General features: G+C 34.9%; 1 protein-coding gene across 1 annotated transcript in view; it reads left to right on the plus strand.

The window, feature by feature from the left end:
- Positions 1–26,076, plus strand: part of LOC134724557 (TGF-beta-activated kinase 1 and MAP3K7-binding protein 1-like) — a 381,784-nt gene that overhangs the window by 277,368 nt on the left and 78,340 nt on the right. The gene's annotated exons all lie outside the window — the stretch shown is intronic.

Genomic DNA, 26,076 nt, shown 5'->3' on the forward strand with positions numbered 1-26,076 from the left:
TTAACCCTTCTCCAACTAATTATCATTAAATACCTATGTTAAAACTATTTATTAGTCTTGATAATTTTTTTCTAAAACGTTGTATCAATTATATGACTTTGAAGCGTTTCAAATATTTTGATTTATCATCATCTGTACACATCCTGGCCACATTATAGCTTTTCGATTTAGCTATATGGTCATACAGATAATTGAAATGACACTCCAAATACTAAGCGAAAAGGATAAATAGATATAGGAAGTTCAGGGAAAACAGTACTATTTATTCTGCCATAGACGACATTACTACCATTTTCTAAATTTTCAAGTTTTTATAATAAAAACCTGGATAAAACAGTTATGTGTGGTGTTAGTACTTTATTACTGTATTCTAAAAATTGAAGCCAAATAGTATCATGACCAATTTCTAACGGAGCTTGTTTTTGTTATCCATGACCACCGTCATTTTGCACAAAATTTATGAAATTTTGGAAGCCTTTTCGAATAATTTTCTAGAAAATATTTCAATAGGTTTTAAAATTTATATTGTAAATTTACATACTGCAGTAATTTATAGATAAATAAAAAAAAATATATTGTACCCTTACATCCAATCACAGCTCTCCCAAGTTGACTTCTTCACCTGTCTTGGGTACACAGAAGTCCATCCTAATGCTGGGAAAATGTAATACTACCGTTTTCCCTATGATATGAGTGTCAATAAGACAACTATACATCAAAGTCACAATTTATAAAAGTAAACCTTTTCAGGTCAAGGTACGGTCTTCAACATGGAGCCTTGGTACATGCCGAATAGCAAGCAATAAAGGCCACCAAAAAATTACAAACAAAAATTCAAACAGGAAAAACAACGGTCTATTCTGTATAAATAAACGAGAAACAATTATAGACCACCTCAACAAGATACAACTACTGAACATCAGAGTCTTGAGAACATCAGAGAAAACACATCTGGTGATAAAAAAATGATGTCTTAATAAAGAGATATAGGAAGATGTGGTGTGAGTGCTAATGAGACAACACTCCATCCAAATAACAATTTAAAAAGTAAACCATTATAGGTTAAAGTACGGCCTTCAACACGGAGCCGTGGCTCACACCGAACAACAAGCTATAAAGGGCCCCAAAATGACTAGTGTAAAACCATTCAAACGGGAAAACCAACGGTCTTACCTATATAAACAAAAGCATTGTTTAGATGTACACTATTTTCTTTGGACGTGCAGCTTTATAAACAAATGACACGAATAGACTGAAAAGTGAAAATAGATGGGGTAAAAAGTTAAAAACAAAATACTGAACTTAGAGGAAAATAAATACGGAAAGTCCATAATCACATGGCAAAATCAAATTACAAAACGTATCAAAAACGAATGGACAAGAACTGTCATATAAACTCTGTAAATACACTCAGCATAGAAACCAGAATTAAAATTATATATATGTACTCCAGATGCGTGTTTCGTCTACTAAAGACTCATCGGTGACGCTAGAATCAAAATCTGTTTAAAAGGCCCAAAATAGCATGAAGTTGAAGAGCATTGATCTTATTTTAGATTTAAGAAACTTTCAACTAATAAAAATCATGAGACCTGCTAGTCATGGAATAGTAATCGCCAATTAAACTCTACACTCTGTATATCTATTATTTGTTGGGATTTTATTGATATTCAAAGGAGCAATAAGACTAATCATGTATCTTATTTAAAATTTATTTTTGACAAGCGGGTGGTCAAAATTGGTTTTTATCTTTAAAAAAAAAACCACAAATAATGTATTCGATCAATTTATACTCTATAGGAAGAAATGGATGAGGTTTAAAGCTAAATACCGAATAATTGGCAAAACATAAAGAATACAGAATAGTTACACAAAATATAAGAAAAGAGAAATATGAGATACCAGAGTATGAAGAAAACCGAAATATGGGTGCCCAAACATAAAACATAGAGAAATATGGGGAGCTAAAATATAGAGAAAAGATAAATTTGGGATACAAACATCTGAAGAAAAGACAATAACCAATGTATGAGATGCAAAATATAAAGATAAGAGAAATGTGAGACGGAAAAAAATATTCAGATTAAAGAATAAAGGGGATCTAAAATATAAGGAATACAGAAATATGGGTTGCAAATTATAAAGAATGCAAATATATAGGTTGCGAAAATATAAAGAACAGCGAGATTTGTGGTGCTAAAATATAATGAAAACAGAAACATTGGGTGCAACAATATAAACAGAAAATAACTGGGATACAAAACTATAAAGAATAGAGAAACAGAGGAAAAAGCAGAAGTGACACTTTATATGAATTTTATCGTGGTATATTCTTACGGTTGTTATAAGCATGTCTTAAAGTTAATTTATAAATGGTACAATATTCATTGAAGTCCACTTTAAACAAAGTGTTTCCATGCTAGACTTTGGAGGAAGACACTGTGTAACTTAAGGGTAAGAAATTAGTACTTGTATATGGAAACTCGCGATTTGTAGTACTACATAATATTCCTTTTTAGAATTACTGCATACTTATGATTCAGGAATTGGGTTTAACAGATTAGATTTATCTTAAAAGAATCCGCGTATGTTTTCAAGGATCACCGTCCTCTTTCAAGGATTAGCGTACGTGTGCGAGATTGTGATGTCCACTGTTAATGATTTTGCGTCAAGTGTCCAGGTTTGAGAGCGCTGTTGCGCCCACATCCCGGACTAACGGTAGAATCATCCATTACTAGTGTATAGCGTTAACACAAAGAGAACAACGGTAATTTTAAGAGTTTAGTGTGTATTTCAGCTTTCCAATTGTTAACTTTCCATTTCTGAGCAGCGATAATCCGGCAGCATCTGCATACTTGGTATAAATCTCCCAATTGATACGATATACCCGTGCTTGTATTTCCTATCATAATTTTCTTGAAAGAGGGTTTCTGCTCACAAGACAGCTATTACACCAAGAGTTCCATATGATGAAAATCATTTTACGGACGCCATCAAGAGTTGGTTGACCGTTATGGAATAACAGTTTCACAAATGATATCGGATATGTTACTTACGTCGTAACTACAATCCCCTTCCCGTTCATGAATGTGACTACCGAATTCGACTAGTTACTCGGATTTTTTATCACATAAGCAACACGACGAGTCCCACATATGGAGCAGGATCTGCTTACCCTTCCGGAGCACCTGAAATCACCCCTAGTTTTTGGTGGGGTTCGTGTTGCTTATTCTTTAGTTTTATATGGTGTGTCATATGTACTATTGTTTATCAGTTTGTCTATTTTAATTGTTATCCATAGCGTTGTCCAGTTTGTTTTCGATTTATAAGTTTGACTGTTCCTCTGGTATCTTTCGTCCCTCTTTTTAAACTGAAATGTCACATACATTATAATGTTTTGAACGGTAAAATTCAAGAATGAAATATTAACATAACGGAAACAAAATGTGACTTACTATTATATTGTTGGCTTTCAGTAACTATGAATCCTTTTCGGTTCTTTCGTGTTTTTTTTGTATTACGTAAATTGTTTAACTGTGAAGTTCTCATCTGGTGATTTCCATGATCTGTAGATGTCTTAGTAGTTATCATAATTATGGGGTTTATTTCTCAAGTCTATTGATATCGCTGACTACTGGTTCAATACAAAAAATAATACCAGTGATGCTAGGCTTCCAAATGAATACAACATGGTCGCAATACAATTATGTTAATTTACACACCTTCTCTTCTGTATAATTTAGTCCCTAATAGATAGTTGCATCATTAACCACTATACTTCATCTTCTAGCTTTCATATAGGTTTACATTTTATAAATTTGTTAATTTCTTCGTAAATTTGTTTCCTGAACATAACAAAGACAACTGGTTCATAAAAAAAGTACCAGTGATACTAGGCTTCCAAATGAATACAACATGGTCGCAAAACAATTATGTTAATTTTCACACCTTCTCTTCTGTATAATTTAGTCCCTCATTAACCACTATACTTCATCTTCTAGCTTTCATATAGGTGTTCATCTATAATGGAGTATGTTCGATAAGATCCTAAAATGGCCCCCTTTTTTAGCGTAAATTTCAAACTCGGATTTATCGACCAATATAACGATAAACTATAGCTAATACATTGACTAGCTAGGATATAAACAATTTTGTTGAAAATTTTACATTTCTGTGTTTCATTATGACGTCATTAGTTGTACTCATGTTGATTTTACACGAAAAAAAGCAATGAAAATGGGTAAATTTCCATAGATTACTGGACAGGAAACATAGAGCTCATTGGTCGACAACAAAGATCTTCTAATATTATGTTTGTGAAGACATTTCACATGTCTTATTTGAATCTTAAGCTTGTCGACGCCTGCGCTCTATGTTTCCTGGTCCTGTATTTGGTTGAAAAAATCTGGCTGATTTTGTAAAATTTCACCAAAATCCTTTATTTTGACCTTTTATGGATGTAAAAATAAACGTGTTAGAATTAAACTTTGTCAAAATCTGTTCTGTTTAACTTTTTAACATGTCTTTAAGGCAACTTAAAACATTTATTGTCTTGTAACTATGAACTTTATAATTGGGGCCAAATATGGCCCTTACCGAACTTACTCCTTTGTTAATTTCTTCGTAAATTTGTCTCTTGTGAAAAGTTGTCCCATTGGCACTCACGTCACATCTTTTTTCTCATATATAAACATTCATTGCTTAGATTTAATAATGTTTGTAATTTGTTAATTCCGAACAAACCATTCACATGGCTTCTAGTTATTAAAATGAATTCATATCATTTGCATAATTATTTCATGGTTAATGTTCAGGGTTGATGCCTCTCGACGGAACGTACAACGAACAAAACAGAGGAACTAAACCAGATATAAAATCAAAATTGGCACAGAGAGCTACAACATGATGTTTCTGATAAATTCTTTCTTTTTACTAATTTACGCTCGCTTTACACAATATTTCATGTTTCATTAAAAAGGTTTATTTTGATTTTTTATTAAATAACAGTAGTATACCGCTGTTCGAACATTATTCTAGGTAATAATTTTAATAAACTAATACATTTACTTTTGTAGACTTATGTGTTGATTTCCACAATTACTGCATGCAATTACCGTTTATTCTGTATTTGTTTTAATGATACGTTTATCATGTTTATATGCTGTAAATGGTGAAAAGTTGTTTTAAGCAATTATAGGCAAACGTATCAACCTGATCATTGTTCAAATCATTTTCCTTACTTTTATTGTCAATTCTTACATTTTTTCTTTATATATTCGTTTTTTATGTATGAAGCATTCTCTTTGGTTTTTTATGCACTTCAGTGATTCTGTTGTTACATTGTTTTGCTCTTATATTTGCTGTGTTTCCTTGGTTTATTTTTTTTTACTTTAGAACAGCTGTATACTACTGTTGTCTCTTTTGAAAGGCAAGATTATCCGTGTGTGGGAGGGCTTTTTTTGCTGCATCGAAGACCCATCGGTGGCCTTCGGTTGTTGTCTGCTCTATGGTCGGGTTGTTGTCTCTTTGACATATTTCCTATTTTCATTTTCAATTTTATTGATTGCAATATGCCAACAAAACTATGATATCAAATATTTTTAATTTGTTTTGTTTATATCCATATATTTGGATTGATTATCGACTATGTTCTTATATGAAGAAACTAAGGGTGTCGGTGATGTCTTTTTCTGCAATGGCGGTGAGGACCAGGAGTCGCTATCCTTGGTTCAGAAGTCGCTATCATTGGTTCAGGAGTAGTTGTTGTTTGACATCCTGATCCTTTCGGAATGGTGTCATTCGAATCACATACTACACCAGGAGTAGAGCACATTGATGGTATATCACAGTCTGCAGGCTGCGTGGTGGAGGCTGTAAACATATTTAAATGATTGATAATTTCTGTATTGTTATTGTATACTTTTTTTTGCCTTAAATAATTGGTTTTACAATACATGTGTTCAGTATTAATAATATGGCTTTTTTAATGTGAACTTAGTTTTGATTGAACTGAACAAATTTATGTAATTGTATATCCATGAAGAGTGCGTCCTAAATAAAATTATCTTTAATTTTTATCGGTACTTTTTGTGATTGTTACCTACACCTGCTAAACTTGTTTGGGCACACAGTTCTCCTTACTGTTAAAACAAACTAATGAACAATAACTTTATTTCTAAAGCATTTATGCATGTCTGAAACTTAAATTGTCGTTGGGATCGTTTCTTGTGAAGCCTATTCCGAAACAGCGCTTTTGACGTTTCATGACTGAAATTTAAGTCTACTTAAATGATTAAGATAGATAGTATAATGTCATGATAGAAGGTGATTTACCTGAGCATATGTAGTCAACCGTCAGATATTTATATACGCCTGGACAAGGGTCGCTGCCATATTCAGTGTTAGAAGGAGTTATTGAACAATTCTTTCGATTTCGACACAATTGTTCAATCTTCCACTTTACATCCTGAGAGCATGGGGATGAAAATGACACATTAACAGAAGAATGTGGGCATGTTGTTTCTTCGTTTCGGCCATACGCAGCATTGATGATCGTGATGTGTGTTGATCCTTCACAGATAACTTCCTGTGTAGTGTTTTCACAAACTTGAATACTTTGCAATTCTAAAACGAAATGGTATTTTAATGTATTTGTACAGAAATGCATCAAACACTAAAACTTGCGTACATCAATGCAATGATTTATGGTTTAAACATCGTTGTCTTTTACAGTTTAATGTATAAAGTTCCTTAAAACTGTACAAAACAACAGTTTTATTTTGTTGAGGTAATGTGCTAAACAAAATAATAAATACCAAAACTATAGCCAAAACTTGATGATATACCACTTTGTATTCATATACCAACGTCAAGTGATTGATTCATTTGTACAAGATTCGTCATCGAATTTCTACTAAGATGAGTAGAGAGGTTTTATTGAAAACGAAATTAAAGAACATTTCAAACCAACAATTTTTCAAAGCTGTGCCATAATCTGCTACAGTGATATCTATCTGGTGGTAATTAACCTGAGTGATTTAAATACTATTTACAATATATTAACAGACGTTTTCCTGTACGCCAAAGCAATGATTTGTATAATGTCGTTTTAGACCCAAAATATAACCGCTCCATGTTAAGATTCTGCTTAACTGAAGTTGCATACCACCAATACTTTAAAATACTTTTGGTACATGTTTTCAATTGAAGACTGTAGCAATAAATCAGGTCCACTTCCCACAATATGACCTGTAGAATTAGATTTACTATCGGGTTCGCACTAACATGAGCAACACGACGGGTGTTACATATGGAGCAGGATCTACCTACCCGTCGGAGCGCATGAGATCATCCTTCTAGGATTTATCTTTTGATCACAACCAAGCTGTTGTCCCAGTTTGTTAGAAATCCAGGACAGTTAATGAAAATTATTAAAATTTTTAAAAATTTAGCCAGAGTAAATGTAATGGTAACCATACTAACTGGTAGAAAAAGAAAAATATCATTTATAAGTAAAATATGAAAAAGACTAAATTTTTTTTACAAATTTTACCTCTGAATACCATCTTCTGACCATACAAAAACTTTTGTCCAAGTTTGGTAGAAATCCATAATAGTTTAAGAAAATAATTAGATTTAAAAAAAATTAACCACAGAGTGAAAGAAATGTTCACTGGCAGAAAAACGAAGTAAAATACGGATAAACAGGATTTTTTATACAAAATCCATATCTTGATACTATCTTATGATCATAAACTAGCTTCTGTCCAAGTTTGTCAGATATCAAGGATAAATTAAGAAAGTTATTAAAATATCAAACACTTTAACCACAGAGTGAATATTTGTGGACGAAACCGACGACAACGCCGACAATAAAATGAAGGATCGCTCGACAAAAATGTGTAAATATTGTCCCTACCTTCAGCTACAAAAGTGACAGATGGCTTTTCACAAATCTCACATATATCTGTAAACTCTCCTGATTGGTTGGCAAACGTTTTATATCCTTAACGAAAATGAACGTTTGTTATGAAGTGCCTTATGCATTTATATCATCTTCAAAGTTTCAATTGTTCTCAAAACAAATATACTAACTAGTTCCGGGTAGATATTGATTTTGTTAATGAACAAAAGTTCAGGTTCTATCATGCCAAGAGCAGAGTATTTACTTCTTGACTGTTTATTACCTTGCTTAAAACGCCTACCTACAGATGCTGCAGACGAATGATGAATCTAATTTAAGATAACATTCGCTTCATCCCAAAGTTACAGCGAGGCCTTCAACACGCGCAACGGATAAAAAAAACTCTCACTTCACTGCCCCAAGCACTGATTTCACCGGAATTATAAATGAATACCACCGTATCAGGCACAGTTGAAAAAAACATACTAAAAATAACTAAATATTGAAAACAAAATATTTCCTATGAAAAAGCGATCCTAAAAAAATGTTAATTTTGATGGGGTTATATATCAAATAAAAGGTGAAGGGCTAGTTGTCCTTGTTTAACATATTTTGAAGAATGCAAAATATTTCAATTAGTTATTTAAAATATTGTCATGTATTGATAGTTTTTCAGTATCAAGTGCATGGTTTGGGATATCTAGAGTTTTGATAGCCGGTCCAGTCTGATGTGTAAATCACGATAAACAGATCCAAATCCTATTTATGTTTGACTATGAAAATTTTAACGTGAAAAAGAATAGACCACTTTCGAGTTCATCCGTCACCGGAAAAAACTCGTCAATTATACGCGCCTTTATCATCGTCATTTGTGCGTTTAGGGGCGTGGTCACTTCCCTTCCAATGTTGAGCGAGTGGTTGGAAAACTATAATTCTATATTGTACGAATTATTCGGCAAATTAAATTCTCAAAATTGACAATCAACACTACTGTCATTAGGGAATTGTCAGTAAGTACCTACAGAGCAACCATTATTCCTAGTTTATCCTGCACAAAGACGATTACTAAGACGCTTGATGAACATAAATAGTGCAGGGATACAGGCGAGCCCTTCTATCTGGTAAATGACGCCATAAAGGCGTGTATAATTGACGAGTTTTTGCCGGTGACGAATGAACTCGAAAGTGGTCTATTGGCACCCTGGAATGGGTGGTACACATCTAATTATAATCCAAGTACACAAACTGTCAAAAATTAAGAAAATAATATGGCTAACCAAAAAGAAGTTATCTGAAAACATAATTACACTGTAACGCTAAAAAAATACAGAAAGGCATACACCACAAGCACAACGGAACATTCTACACAAAGGCTATTGCTTCAGACAAAATTGACAATCCACGATTTTTATATGTGTAGATATAAGAAATATGGTTTGAGTGCCAATGAGACAACTCTTGCCCTGTATGCTCTAAAAAAATATGAAATATCCACACTATAGTGATTATATCTGCAGGCAAACCAGAATATTTTCGTTTTGTCTATGAAGTAAAAAAAGCTTTAACTCATGGTTGAAGGCCGTACGGTGACCTATAGTTGTTATTGTGTGTGTAATTTTTGTCTCTTGTGGACAGTTGTCTAATTGGCCATCATATCACTTATTCTTTTTTATATTTACTTAAATTCATATTTTATATTTGAAATTATTTTACTTGGTAATGGTATAAATCTTAGCTTAATGACTTATCAGCGTCATCACTGTATGATTTTTCTGTTGTTAAACTAAATAACATGTATTCTTTTGAGTTAATGTGTAATTTTGGTATCATATTTCATGTTGAACAAACCCAGTGCATGTATCGAAACCACTTTATGGATACTAGTAGTTAAATTTTATGAGGGGGGGGGGGGGGTTTATCATCTGAAAATTTAATGTTGATCTTGTATAAATTTAGGAAGCGACTGATTTAAGGTTAAGACGCATGTCTTAGGTGAAGATAAGATGATTTTGTAAAATAAGAATGAAAGGAAATTTCAGTGACGTTACTCATTAATTTTTTTTCACGAAAGTACAATATAACAAGAATGTATCCAAAGTTCACGGATGCCCCACTCGCATTATCATTTTCCATGTTCAATGGATCGTGAAATTGAGTAAAAAATCTAATTTGGCTTAAAAGTAAAAAGATCAATCAAAAGAGAACATGTGTACTAAGTTTCAAGTTGATTGGACTTTAACTTCAGTGAAAACTACCTTGACCAAAAACTTTAACCTGAAACTCACACTTTAAATTTCTATGTTCAGTGGACCATGAAAATGGGTCAAAAGATTAAATTTGTTTTGGAAAAGAAAGATCATGTCGTAAGAACATGTGTACTAAGTGTCAAGTTGATTGGACTTAAGCTTCTTCAAAAACTACCTTGACCAAAAACTTCAACCTGAAATGGGACGGACGGACAGACGCACAAACGGAAGGACGCACAGACCAGAAAACATAATGCCCCTCTACTATCGTAGGTGAGGCATAAAAACTCAACACAGTCTTTATTTGTCGAATTGATTTTAGTATCTATGTATATCATAAACAATTAAGAAATGGTATAGAAATGTCAGAAATATTCGAACAATGAGTTTTCAGTTCATAAGAAAGTTACCGACTTACTAGTTGTTCCAAATGTAAACTTTAAAGGACCATCTTCCGTTATGTTAAAGATCGGATAACATGTGAAATCATCTGAATCCTGTCTCCTGAAAAATATAACTATCATCATGATTCACTTCTACAGGATAACATGCATACATTAACCTTTCGAAAGACAACTTTGAATATCATTTTGATAGATATCTTTAGTGTTAAACGGGATACCCAACAGTTTGATTTAAATAGAAATAGAAATTTTCAGAAATCTGGATTATTTTTTTCCTATAACCAGTAAAGAAATATGAATCGCAACATTTGCAGGAGTAATTTCATGTTCGACAAACAAAGAAAACAAAGAAATGTTTTGGCCTGAGCAAATGTAGTAAACCGTCAGATATGTATAAGTGCCTTGACATTAGTTGCTGTCATGTGCACTTCTGTGCTACCCATTGGTGGCCTTCGGTTGTTGTCTGCTCTATAATCGGGTTGTTGTCGCTTTGACACATTCCCTTTTTCCTTTCTCAATTTTAACATGAATTATCCTTCATATGTTCATATTTATAAATTAACTGTTTACAAAACTTTTGAATTTTTGAAATACTAAGGCTTTTCTACCTCAGGAATAGATTACCTCAGCTGTATGTGACAAAACTTTTAGGAATTTTGGTCCTGAATGCTTTTCAACTTCGTACTTTATTTGGCTTTTTTTTTATTCGACCGTCACTGATAAGTCTTTTGAAGATGAAACGCGCATCTGGCGTAAATACAAAATTTAATCCTGGTATTCAAGATGAGTTTATTTATAAGCAGTGTTAGAGGAGTTACTGAACAAATTGTTTGGCTTAACTTTGAACATTGGAAAGCTGGATTTCTCTGATTTTGATTAACTTTTTCGTTTGAATTCAACACATTTAACTTCCATAGTTGTTTGTACTTATACATCCCGTCTTTGTATTATTGTGCTATGGCAGATTTATTCCTTTATGTGATTCTTTGTTGCATATTTATTTGTTTTTCAGTGATTTTAAGATTATAAAACAATGTTGACTGCTGTAAGTTTGACATTTTTACCTATTATGTCTGTTTGTTTGGTTCACACATCGTTGTCAGAATAATGGAATCTGATGCGACTGTCATACAAATGTGAGGTTAAGCTAGCTTTAAAACCAGGTTTACTCCACCATTTTTTACATAAGAAAGTGCATGCTCCCAGTCAGGAATATGACAGTTGTTATCTATTCGTTTGATGTTTTTGAGCTTTTATTTTGCCATTTGATTAGGTACTTTCCGTTTTGAATTTTCTTTAGAGTTCAGTATTTTTGTGATTTTACATTTTATACCCTCTTACAATTCGGATTTTGTCCAATAATGCAATTATATACTGAAACACATAATAAGTTGATCGAGAGCCGTGGTATAGTGGTTAGCTCATTGGACTACTAATACAAAGTTTCCTGGTTCGATACCCGTTCCGGGTAGAAAATTTCATGTATTTAATGTTTGGCTCACCCTGGATACCATTTGCGAGTATTGTCCAGAGAAACGATTTTAGTCGATAAATAACTGACCCGTGTTAAGAGAAAGCCATATCTCTTGCACGTAAAATACATCCTTGTAGATTTCGAAAAAGAGCAGGCTAATGCCGCTACGAGGCAGTACCCGAACTCGCAAAGTTGAATGTCGGATTTATCTTCCAAGCTTGAAGAGGAGAATAGTGGTTCGTTATCCTTGGCTAGCGATGTGAGAGACTAAATTCAAAAACAACTACAATTATTTGATAAAAGGAATAACAAAAAAACACACACAAAGAGTTGAAATTAGGAACTATTTACTAAGAAAAGAAATTCCTTAATTCCAAGACAAATACCTAGATAAAAAAAAACAAATTCAATAAAACGATATCATGCCAGTATATAAGCACTGGCTGCATAAATGATGATACCCTCTAATCTAACAATCCACTGGTCACGGTAGAGACACAATATAGAATTCTGAATTGACCTGTCTACACTCTATCCGAATTTAAAGGATTCAGTAAGTATTCAAATTCATATTTAAAATCTATCATTGATAACATACCGGACAATTAGAAAGCGTTCTGTTATTTGATGACAAACCATTGTAGTTCGATATGTAAACCCTAGAACGAACTGAGAATCAATGCTTGTTTGGCAATCAGTGTTAAACCTCCAATTACGAGGATGAGAACTAGTCACTTGAAATGTTTTGCCCACCAGGGGACTGGGAAAAGTGCATGGAAATTCCGTCATACCTGCAATAGAATGAGAATATCATAAGACAGTGTAAGGTTAAAGAACGTTTCAAAATACAAGATATTAGGTGCACTCTAAATATTAAGAAATTATAAAAGAAATAGCAATAGTTTTTTAATACCATGCTTATTATTTGATACGTCAGACGCACGTTTCGTCTTCATACGACTCATAAGTGACCCTCAGATAAAACTAGTTAGAAATCAAACAAGTAAAAAGTTGTAGAGCATACGGTACAAAAGACACGGAAAAGAGAATCACAACTACCACATGTTTGTACTTCAAATAAAGGCAACAGTAGTTTACCGCTGTTCGAAACTCATAAATCGATTGAGAAAAAAACTTTCCGGGTTACAAACTAAACTGAGTTAAACGCATCTAATATAGGAGAAGAACAACGACACCACAGAAACACAACATTTAAATGTAACACACACAGAAACGAGCTATAATAAAACAATGGCCATTTTCCAGACTTGGTACAGGACATTGTACGAACAAAGTGGTGGGTTGAACCTGGTTTTGTGGCATGTCAAACCTCGCGCTTTTATGGCAATGTTAGATATAACAAATATAACATTAAAATAACAACATTACATGACAGTACAACTATACAAATGAATGGGAGAACATATAGGAGAGAGAAACACACGAATAATAGCTAACAAATGGTACCAGGTTTAAAATTTAATACGCCAGACATTCGTTACGTCTACACAAGACAAACCAGTGACGATCAGATAAAGAAAGTTCGAAAGCAAAAATAAGTACAAACTTGAAGAGCACTGAGGACCAACAGTACCAAAAAGTTGAGCCCAATACGAATAGGTTTTTCTGCCTGGGATAAGAAGATCCTTATTATTTAGAATGATTCATACTTTTGCAAACTGTAAATTTTATAAAATGACTATATACTAGATATACATGATAAAACTGAAGTGGTGACTGACTACATAATTAAAACAGATACATTGAATAAAACAACGTAATCCAGCACATAAAAATACACAGCCGAGTTAGCCAAAGCCTCAACGCACAAACTGTGGTTTCATTTGAAATTCTAAAAAAAAAACACAAAGTGACGTCACATTTGAATTTCTAACAATACTTCCCAAAAATAAGATAGAATTAGGATTGATTGAAGACTAGATTTGTAGTACTGATATTACATTTATTAATAACAATGAACATTACAATACTTATTAATATCAAATAGTGGTAGTAATTTGATAATTAATTGTATTATCTAGCTATGTTGGTGTTTTCTCTGAATCAAACTTTAAACCAATTATATCGTATAAATTTCGTTGAACCAAACTAAAATCTAATAAATGAAGGGGATGATTTATTGTCTTTACCATAACACACAAATATAACAGAAAAGACGATAAGACATTTGACAAAATCCGATGAGAATAACAAAAATAACATCAAAACTAAATACATGAATTTGGGATGGAAAAGTAACGTGACCCGTCTTATGCACTGCGAATTCACACTCATCAAAACAGTCACAATCGGGAATAAGTCAAGTTCGGTAGTTTAAAGATCAGACGACGTTATGACAAACCCCAATCTAACACGTATTTAAATGTCCTTAGTAAGTTTGGAACAAGACGTATGGATCAATCAATTCGTGATAGTGTCCGTAAAATGTACGGAGTGTCATGTTTAATATGTCCTCCTCATAACTTTGTTTGAGCAGTTTTTGCGTCAGGAGAACACTCCTGTATATGAAGTCTGTATAGTGTGAAGAAGAACGAGAATAACATATCAATTTAGACATGCGTAAACACCATACGAAGGGACAGAGGGTATGTTACTGCTGAGAAATGAAAAATTCATAATTGGGAAGTTGAAATTGTCCCGTTGATCTTAGGTTTTCGTGTGAAGTCGTCCATGTGTACGTGTCAATATTGAGGAAAAGATCAAGGAATGCAGCAGTCCTTCTAGTATCAATAGTATCCGTAGTTTCAAGTTCACTGGGATATATGAGATGTAAGTATTGGCTGAAATATGGGTTATTCAATGATAGAACATCATCAATATTTCGGAAAGTAATATTCAAGAATTTCGCAGGGTGCTTTTTCTTTTTGTCTTTTAGAAGGTTTTGAATAAATTCTACTTCATACGAGTACAAAAACAAATCGGCCAGTAGGGGTGCACAATCAGTACCTATTGGAATACCGACTGTCTGTTGAAATATAAATCCTCCAAACTGAACAAATATATTGTCGATCAAAACGTCCAGCATTTTGCTAATATCATCTTCAGCATGTTTTCTGGTAGATTCAGTGTGGTTCTTCCCAAAATATGAATTTTCGTAACCCAAAACAAGATTTTTTTTATAGAATCTGTTTAATGAGATGGTGAAGTCGATCTTTCAACTGAGTATTGGGATTAGTAATGTAAAGAATAGAAAAATCAAAAGTTTTTATGTTGCTGCAAAATTTCAAAGATTGTGATCGAAGATTAAGCAGCAGATCTTTCGATTTTTTTAGAATTCACATCTGGTTACCACCACTGGTAGAATATATCTCATTACAATTTTTAAAGCCCATCTTTTACTGTAGAATGAATTGTAGTCAGTACTATAAATAAGATGTTTAGTCAAACATTTTGATTATACCGTGTATCATCATTGTTTTGGAGCAAGCTATTCTAATTGAATTACTATTCTTATTGTCAAGTTACCTGTGTTAAATGAGAATTTTTTGAAATAAGGTTCCGAATGACATGTCATAACCAATATATATGAATGTTTCTTTAACAAAATTTTGGGACAAGGTTTCCTTAATGAGCACTGTATGCAATCTGTCAACCGAGCATGAAAACAAAAAGACTTAAAAACTAGTTCTGAGATATAATGGAAAATTGGAAAAACAAAATATCTTCTCTTTTACTTTATTATCTAAATCTTCGTTTTTGTTAATATCTCTTTAATGCATTTAACTCACATATACTCGACTTCAATTTATAATATTTTCAATGCAATGCATATCCATATATATATATATACCTAACACAGTGAACAAAACAACACCAATAAGAAAAAAGGAAACTATGAAAGTAATTATTTATAAATATTTAGGATAACAGATATCCTTCATCAGTAAGATTATGATGTCAAATAAATCAAAGCAATCTACTTTGATTAAGCTATAACAATCTTGATATTTATAAAATAAAACAATTAAACCGAACATCATAGTTGAGACGCTTGTACAATGCTCACAAATTTTGAACATGACATTCAGGTTATATGGCTATTTACAACAGAGACTGCAAAGTAACTTCCAATAAAAATAGTAATTTGCGATATGAACTAGCACAATTCTAAAACTTAAAACGGTGACTACAGTTACGATGTTACAAGAACGATTTCGTCAATTAACATTTCAAATAAACAGCATTGCCCGAACTAAGTTTGAAAATATTTCCAATTAAACAACGGTAGAGTAATAACAACAGAGGCTGCGTTTTTTCAACATTCAAAACAACATTCCAAATAGATAGCAGTTAAAATATAATAGTAAATTTTGACTAAGGTTATATAGTTGAACGTGACTTGGTACTTTTTCATCCCTCTAAAATAAACTGGTAATATTTTAGAGTTGAGTATAATAAATTAAAAAAAAACAGAAACTGTAGTAATAAGTAATATAACCCAAATGTAAAGCTCTGCGCGAATTCGAACTACATCCTTTCGTTTATCCCATTTGCTACCAAAGTTTTTTAATTTTATTATCCACATTTTTCCCGACTGAGAGGAACCTTTATCAATGTCTTTACATTTGTAGTCCGGATGTTTAAGGTGACCACAAAGTTCTTGTAAATTTTTTTTTTCAGTATCGTTTGTGTATCAAATCCGTGTTATACCCTAATTGTAGACGACTATAAGAACTTTGCGGTCACCTTAAACATCGAGGCTCCAAAAGAAAAGACATTGAGTACAAGAAAATAATGTCACAGAACCAGGGTTCTTCAACTTCTTTCTTTTCATACTCTGGAAACTAAGCTTAAGTGAGAGCAGCTAAACGCTCTTGAATATCTAATGAGTTGGGAAATATATATTTTATATGCAGGTAAGTTGGTATATTGCTTCTAAGATGGGGAATTGATAATTTCGAAATGAAAATGGTCTCCTCTGTAATATATATTCAGGAAACGAGATGACCGCTTATGTCAAATTCGAGGCAGAAGACTAAAAAAATGGTGTGTGTATTGTGAACGATTGTTAGTCTGTTGAGGTGGGTTTTTTTAAGTCATGGCGATGTCAGTTCATTTTCAACTTATGAGTTTGAATGTCTCTCTGGAATATTTCTCCTCTCTTTGATAACACTGACATTGCATAAGTATGAATATGATTTAAAGGCTGATCATTAGACTATTTTCTTATCTTTTAAGGTCGATGTCACTGCTGGTGGAGATTTATTTCCCGAGGGAATCACCAGCTCTTCTGTGTTGACTTGAGTTATCATTGATATGTTCATAATTAGAAATTAACTGTTAACAAAACTTTGAATTTTTGAAATTCTTAGGCTTTTCTACCTTAGAAATAGATTACCTTAGCTGTATTTGGTAAAACTTATAGGAATGTTTAGTCCTTAATGCTCATCAACTTCGTACTTAATGTATATAAAAAAAAAAGAAGATGTGGTATGATTGTCAATGCGACAACTGTCCACAAGAGACATCAATGACACAGAAATTAACAACTATAACTCACCGTACGGCCTTCAACAATGAGCAAAGCCCATACCGTATAGTCAGCTATAAAAGGCCCCCAAATGAAATGTAAAGCACTTTAAATGAGAAAAACCAACATCTTTATTTATGTAAAAAAAATTAACGAAAAACATATATGTCATACATACACAAACTACAATTACTGAATTGCAGGCTCCTGACTTAGGACAGACACATACATACATAATGTGGCGGGGTTAAACATTTATGCGGGATCCCAGTCCTCCCCCTAACCTGGGACAGTGGAATAACAGTACAACATAAGAACGAACTATCAAAATCAGTTGCAAAAGGCTTATATCATGTGGCAATTTTTTACATTTTTTTTATTCGAGCGTTACTGATGAGTCTTTTGAATACGAAACGCGCATCTGGCGTTAATATGAAATTTCAATCCTGATATCTATAATAAGTGTATATAGACCGTTCATATAACACATTTCCATTCTGTTTAAAATATATTCACTAGTGATGTCTCAAAATTGTAGTAAAACAACGTTTGCATATTTTGCATACAAATTGACCATTCTATCATTACCAAATAAAAAAATCTTACCTGCAGAAATTGTAAAAAAGTAGAATGCCAAATAAATCATAATTTGTATGCGATTTCTGTCTGTTCTATACGACATCCCTTGCAATTCTCTCAATTAATAATACGATTTCTGCTAAATATGAACGACTTAAATATGTTTATTGTTTGTCCTTGGTACAGATGTGACGATCTATATTGAGATGCGACCATGAAAGCCTGCCTACGCATACAATAAATTATGCATAACGCGTAAGCTTATTAAATTAATTTTTTTTAAACAGTACCAGTCAAATCCATTCCATACAATATTCTTGACAAACGTTTTGTTCGTAAACTACAGTTGTAAATAACTCAATCACCATGTTGAAAAATGGAAAGCATGAGCTACTACGCATATCGTATTTGTAAAAACACGATGCTTGATCAACCTATTCAAGTGATAATCAGACAAAAAAAAATTAACAGAATCATATGACACAATTTGCAATACAATTAAAAAAAAACTAAAGTTCCTGTAATCTGGTACAATTGTGGTTAAAAGTCTAATATAATTTACCTGTATCTGCTTACGATGTGACCTAACGAATAAGACTATTTGCCGGATTTGTATTATAATATGGGCAATACGACGGATCCCACATATAGAACAGGATCTGCTTACCCTTCTGGAGCATCTGAGATCACCCTCAGTTTTTGTAGGGGTTCATTATGCTTTATTTTCCCTAGCAGATGGTGTAGAGGGTCTTCTTGATCTCGGAAGGTCTTTAACATCATTTATTGCTTGATTTTTTTTCTCAAGACAACTTGTAGTGGAATGATGATGACCAACAATACCTGCGGTTGTCACAGTGACATACCTGCTTTTCTGATGCTGTTATCTGCCATCCTGCTGCAGTTAAAAGATGTGGAGGACCAATTACAAGGTGTCAATCACATATCTTTATAAACTTGGTTATTTAAAGTGTTGAAAACAATGAGGATACTCACAAACATGTTTAACCCCGCCGCATTTTTGCGCCTGTCCCAAGTCAGGTGCCTCTGGCCTTTGTTAGTCTTGTATTATTTTAATGTTAGTTTCTTGTGTACAATTTGGAAATTGGTATGGCGTTCATTATCACTGAACTAGTATATATTTGTTTAGGGGCCAGCTGAAGGACGCCTCCGGGTGCGGTAGTTTCTCGCTACATTGAAGACCTGTTGGTGACCTTCTGCTGTTGTTTTTTTATTTGGTCGGGTTGTTGTCCCTTTGACACATTCCCCATTTCCATTCTCAATTTTATAAAAACATCTGTTATGCTGATTACGGGTACAGTAGCTGCATGTGCAGAGACGAAGTAATCGAGTCGATATTTATTGATTAAACTCTGGTGATATTTAAATAATGTTTAACTAGTTCTATTGTAACAAATTATATCACAAAAAAATAAAGAGTGTGCCGTTAATTTAAATTTCAATTTGGTGTTGCAATATTTCTGTCCATGTGTATATATATGCAAGTCTAAATCGAAAACTACGCTCAATCCTATGATTGCGTTGGATAAAAACCGCAATTTTTATACGTGTACATGTAAAACAAATTTGTTTAAGAAGGGTCTAAATACAGCACAAACATAATTTTCCAAAATACCAAAAAAGTGAAAAAGTATATTTTAACAAAACGTATTTGACTAACAGGTTCAACAACTGCTATTATAACTGCCATTGGCAATTGCCAAATAAATTGATCACTAGATGAAAAAAAAAATGATCTAGCAAAATATATCTTTAAATATCAAAGGAAGAGTTTATTAGAATATCATGGTCTATCAGGAAGCAAGTTAACTCGTACCAACGGAAACTCGTCTATCATTGTTGTGCAGTGCGAATATCTAGTTGTGCTGACACTTTATGGGAGCCTTAAATTATGTTTGAGAAAAAATAGTATGAAGTGTTTCAGTGGTTCCTCCATTTTAAAATAAATATCATTCAATATACATGATAACTTTTCATCAGACATCTTGCTCAAACAGGCAGCATGTGCCGTACATGTATACAATAGCTGATATATAAAAGTCATTGTCCGGATGATCGATGTGTTAGAACATGTGCTACATGTTCAATTTATGTAGAAAAATGCAGTAGCAGTGTTATTCACCCTTGTCTTCATATTGCCATTAATTAGTACTTTATTGGGACCATGTATTTTATATGCTAGTGCTTTTTATATATCAACTGCAACAATTTTTTGATAAGGTCTTTGGTAGTTATGTAGGACCATGAGGGGCGATGTGTACGCTGAATACTATAGTCTTCATCGTTTTCGTGATTCTGGATATGACACTCGATTGTTCGCCCCCCATGTGTTGGCATTTGCTGCGTCTTCGCTTAGAAGTCAGAAGTAAGCGCAAATGCTGGTCGACTCTGAGTCGGAATGATGTGTCAGAGTAAGGTGATATGTCTTCTTGTGGACAGTCATATTGTAAAATAGTACGTTATAATTCCGGCTCAGAGTGTGGGTCCAGCATAAAACAGGGTAAATACTCATATTAAACTTACATGATATCGTCTTGAATATGTATAGTGATCTGCAACTGGACGGTTACAGCCATCCATCATCATCACAACACGACCATTTTATTAAATAGTAAAACTTGTTTCTTAAAAGATTGGATGAGAATGTAGTAAAAAGAGTGGAAAGTCAAAAGAAACAACCAAAAGCACATAATTTATCTAAAATATTAACTAAATTACTTACATTATTATTAGTTTTAAAATATAACGATACGTTCTTTGGGATTAATTATTTAACTTGATTAAAGCACCGTAACATTAGGAATGAAACACTCACAAGAGCCGAGATGAAACGATATTTCACGCTGGTTATTTTGTTTATGCTACCAATACATTGTGGGGACCGTCAGATGGTCAGAAGAGGCCTAACGCTGATCTGTTGTAGTGACATACTTATATGACTCTGTGCCACGTACGGCATTGAATATACAATTTAGATTTTCAGAGGAGGCCTCACGCTATCTGTAGTAGTGACATACTTATTAACTATATGACTCTGTGCCACGTACGGCCTTGAATGTACAATGTAGATGTTCAGGGGAGGCCTCACGCTATCTGTTGTAGTGACATACTTATTTACTATATGACTCTGTGCCACGTACGGCCTTGAATATACAATGTAGATGTTCAGAGGAGGCCTCACGCTATCTGTAGTAGTGACATACTTATTAACTATATGACTCTGTGCCACGTACGGCCTTGAATATACAATGTAGATGTTCAGGGGAGGCCTTACGCTATCTGTAGTAGTGACATACTTATAAACTATATGACTCTGTGCCACGTACGGCCTTGAATATACAATGTAGATGTTCAGAGGAGGCCTCACGCTATCTGTAGTAGTGACATACTTATTAACTATATGACTCTGTGCCACGTACGGCCTTGAATATACAATGTAGATGTTCAGAGGAGGCCTCACGCTATCTGTAGTAGTGACATACTTATTAACTATATGACTCTGTGCCACGTACGGCCGTGAATGTACAATGTAGATGTTCAGAGGAGGCCTCACGCTATCTGTAGTAGTGACATACTTATTTACTATATGACTCTGTGCCACGTACGGCCTTGAATATACAATGTAGATGTTCAGAGGAGGCCTCACGCTATCTGTAGTAGTGACATACTTATTTACTATATGACTCTGTGCCACGTACGGCCGTGAATGTACAATGTAGATGTTCAGAGGAGGTCTCACGCTATCTGTAGTAGTGACATACTTATTAACTATATGACTCTGTGCCACGTACGGCCTTGAATATACAATGTAGATGTTCAGAGGAGGCCTCACGCTATCTGTAGTAGTGACATACTTATTAACTATATGACTCTGTGCCACGTACGGCCTTGAATATACAATGTAGATGTTCAGGGGAGGCCTTACGCTATCTGTAGTAGTGACATACTTATAAACTATATGACTCTGTGCCACGTACGGCCTTGAATATACAATGTAGATGTTCAGAGGAGGCCTCACGCTATCTGTAGTAGTGACATACTTATTAACTATATGACTCTGTGCCACGTACGGCCTTGAATATACAATGTAGATGTTCAGAGGAGGCCTCACGCTATCTGTAGTAGTGACATACTTATTAACTATATGACTCTGTGCCACGTACGGCCGTGAATGTACAATGTAGATGTTCAGAGGAGGCCTCACGCTATCTGTAGTAGTGACATACTTATTTACTATATGACTCTGTGCCACGTACGGCCTTGAATATACAATGTAGATGTTCAGAGGAGGCCTCACGCTATCTGTAGTAGTGACATACTTATTTACTATATGACTCTGTGCCACGTACGGCCGTGAATGTACAATGTTGATGTTCAGAGGAGGTCTCACGCTATCTGTAGTAGTGACATACTTATTAACTATATGACTCTGTGCCACGTACGGCCGTGAATGTACAATGTAGATGTTCAGAGGAGGCCTTACGCTATCTGTAGTAGTGACATACTTATTAACTATATGACTCTGTGCCACGTACGGCCGTGAATGTACAATGTAGATGTTCAGAGGAGGTCTCACGCTATCTGTAGTAGTGACATACTTATAAACGATATGACTCTGTGCCACGTACGGCCTTGAATATACAATGTAGATGTTCAGGGGAGGCCTTGCGCTATCTGTTGTAGTGACATACTTATAAACTATATGACTCTGTGCCACGTACGGCCTTGAATATACAATGTAGATGTTCAGAGGAGGCCTCACGCTATCTGTTGTAGTGACATACTTATAAACTATATGACTCTGTGCCACGTACGGCCTTGAATGTACAATGTAGATGTTCAGAGGAGGCCTCACGCTATCTGTAGTAGTGACATACTTATTAACTATATGACTCTGTGCCACGTACGGCCTTGAATGTACAATGTAGATGTTCAGGGGAGGCCTCACGCTATCTGTTGTAGTGACATACTTATTTACTATATGACTCTGTGCCACGTACGGCCTTGAATATACAATGTAGATGTTCAGAGGAGGCCTCACGCTATCTGTAGTAGTGACATACTTATTAACTATATGACTCTGTGCCACGTACGGCCTTGAATATACAATGTAGATGTTCAGGGGAGGCCTTACGCTATCTGTAGTAGTGACATACTTATAAACTATATGACTCTGTGCCACGTACGGCCTTGAATATACAATGTAGATGTTCAGAGGAGGCCTCACGCTATCTGTAGTAGTGACATACTTATTAACTATATGACTCTGTGCCACGTACGGCCTTGAATATACAATGTAGATGTTCAGAGGAGGCCTCACGCTATCTGTTGTAGTGACATACTTATAAACTATATGACTCTGTGCCACGTACGGCATTGAATATACAATTTAGATTTTCAGAGGAGGCCTCACGCTATCTGTAGTAGTGACATACTTATTAACTATATGACTCTGTGCCACGTACGGCCTTGAATGTACAATGTAGATGTTCAGGGGAGGCCTCACGCTATCTGTTGTAGTGACATACTTATTTACTATATGACTCTGTGCCACGTACGGCCTTGAATATACAATGTAGATGTTCAGAGGAGGCCTCACGCTATCTGTAGTAGTGACATACTTATTAACTATATGACTCTGTGCCACGTACGGCCTTGAATATACAATGTAGATGTTCAGGGGAGGCCTTACGCTATCTGTAGTAGTGACATACTTATAAACTATATGACTCTGTGCCACGTACGGCCTTGAATATACAATGTAGATGTTCAGAGGAGGCCTCACGCTATCTGTAGTAGTGACATACTTATTAACTATATGACTCTGTGCCACGTACGGCCTTGAATATACAATGTAGATGTTCAGAGGAGGCCTCACGCTATCTGTAGTAGTGACATACTTATTAACTATATGACTCTGTGCCACGTACGGCCGTGAATGTACAATGTAGATGTTCAGAGGAGGCCTCACGCTATCTGTAGTAGTGACATACTTATTTACTATATGACTCTGTGCCACGTACGGCCTTGAATATACAATGTAGATGTTCAGAGGAGGCCTCACGCTATCTGTAGTAGTGACATACTTATTTACTATATGACTCTGTGCCACGTACGGCCGTGAATGTACAATGTAGATGTTCAGAGGAGGTCTCACGCTATCTGTAGTAGTGACATACTTATTAACTATATGACTCTGTGCCACGTACGGCCTTGAATATACAATGTAGATGTTCAGAGGAGGCCTCACGCTATCTGTAGTAGTGACATACTTATTAACTATATGACTCTGTGCCACGTACGGCCTTGAATATACAATGTAGATGTTCAGGGGAGGCCTTACGCTATCTGTAGTAGTGACATACTTATAAACTATATGACTCTGTGCCACGTACGGCCTTGAATATACAATGTAGATGTTCAGAGGAGGCCTCACGCTATCTGTAGTAGTGACATACTTATTAACTATATGACTCTGTGCCACGTACGGCCTTGAATATACAATGTAGATGTTCAGAGGAGGCCTCACGCTATCTGTAGTAGTGACATACTTATTAACTATATGACTCTGTGCCACGTACGGCCGTGAATGTACAATGTAGATGTTCAGAGGAGGCCTCACGCTATCTGTAGTAGTGACATACTTATTTACTATATGACTCTGTGCCACGTACGGCCTTGAATATACAATGTAGATGTTCAGAGGAGGCCTCACGCTATCTGTAGTAGTGACATACTTATTTACTATATGACTCTGTGCCACGTACGGCCGTGAATGTACAATGTTGATGTTCAGAGGAGGTCTCACGCTATCTGTAGTAGTGACATACTTATTAACTATATGACTCTGTGCCACGTACGGCCGTGAATGTACAATGTAGATGTTCAGAGGAGGCCTTACGCTATCTGTAGTAGTGACATACTTATTAACTATATGACTCTGTGCCACGTACGGCCGTGAATGTACAATGTAGATGTTCAGAGGAGGTCTCACGCTATCTGTAGTAGTGACATACTTATAAACGATATGACTCTGTGCCACGTACGGCCTTGAATATACAATGTAGATGTTCAGGGGAGGCCTTGCGCTATCTGTTGTAGTGACATACTTATAAACTATATGACTCTGTGCCACGTACGGCCTTGAATATACAATGTAGATGTTCAGAGGAGGCCTCACGCTATCTGTTGTAGTGACATACTTATAAACTATATGACTCTGTGCCACGTACGGCCTTGAATGTACAATGTAGATGTTCAGAGGAGGCCTCACGCTATCTGTAGTAGTGACATACTTATTAACTATATGACTCTGTGCCACGTACGGCCTTGAATGTACAATGTAGATGTTCAGGGGAGGCCTCACGCTATCTGTTGTAGTGACATACTTATTTACTATATGACTCTGTGCCACGTACGGCCTTGAATATACAATGTAGATGTTCAGAGGAGGCCTCACGCTATCTGTAGTAGTGACATACTTATTAACTATATGACTCTGTGCCACGTACGGCCTTGAATATACAATGTAGATGTTCAGGGGAGGCCTTACGCTATCTGTAGTAGTGACATACTTATAAACTATATGACTCTGTGCCACGTACGGCCTTGAATATACAATGTAGATGTTCAGAGGAGGCCTCACGCTATCTGTAGTAGTGACATACTTATTAACTATATGACTCTGTGCCACGTACGGCCTTGAATATACAATGTAGATGTTCAGAGGAGGCCTCACGCTATCTGTTGTAGTGACATACTTATAAACTATATGACTCTGTGCCACGTACGGCATTGAATATACAATTTAGATTTTCAGAGGAGGCCTCACGCTATCTGTAGTAGTGACATACTTATTAACTATATGACTCTGTGCCACGTACGGCCTTGAATGTACAATGTAGATGTTCAGGGGAGGCCTCACGCTATCTGTTGTAGTGACATACTTATTTACTATATGA

The sequence above is a fragment of the Mytilus trossulus genome, chromosome 7 (genome assembly GCF_036588685.1).
Source record: "Mytilus trossulus isolate FHL-02 chromosome 7, PNRI_Mtr1.1.1.hap1, whole genome shotgun sequence".
Lineage (NCBI taxonomy): Eukaryota > Metazoa > Mollusca > Bivalvia > Mytilida > Mytilidae > Mytilus > Mytilus trossulus.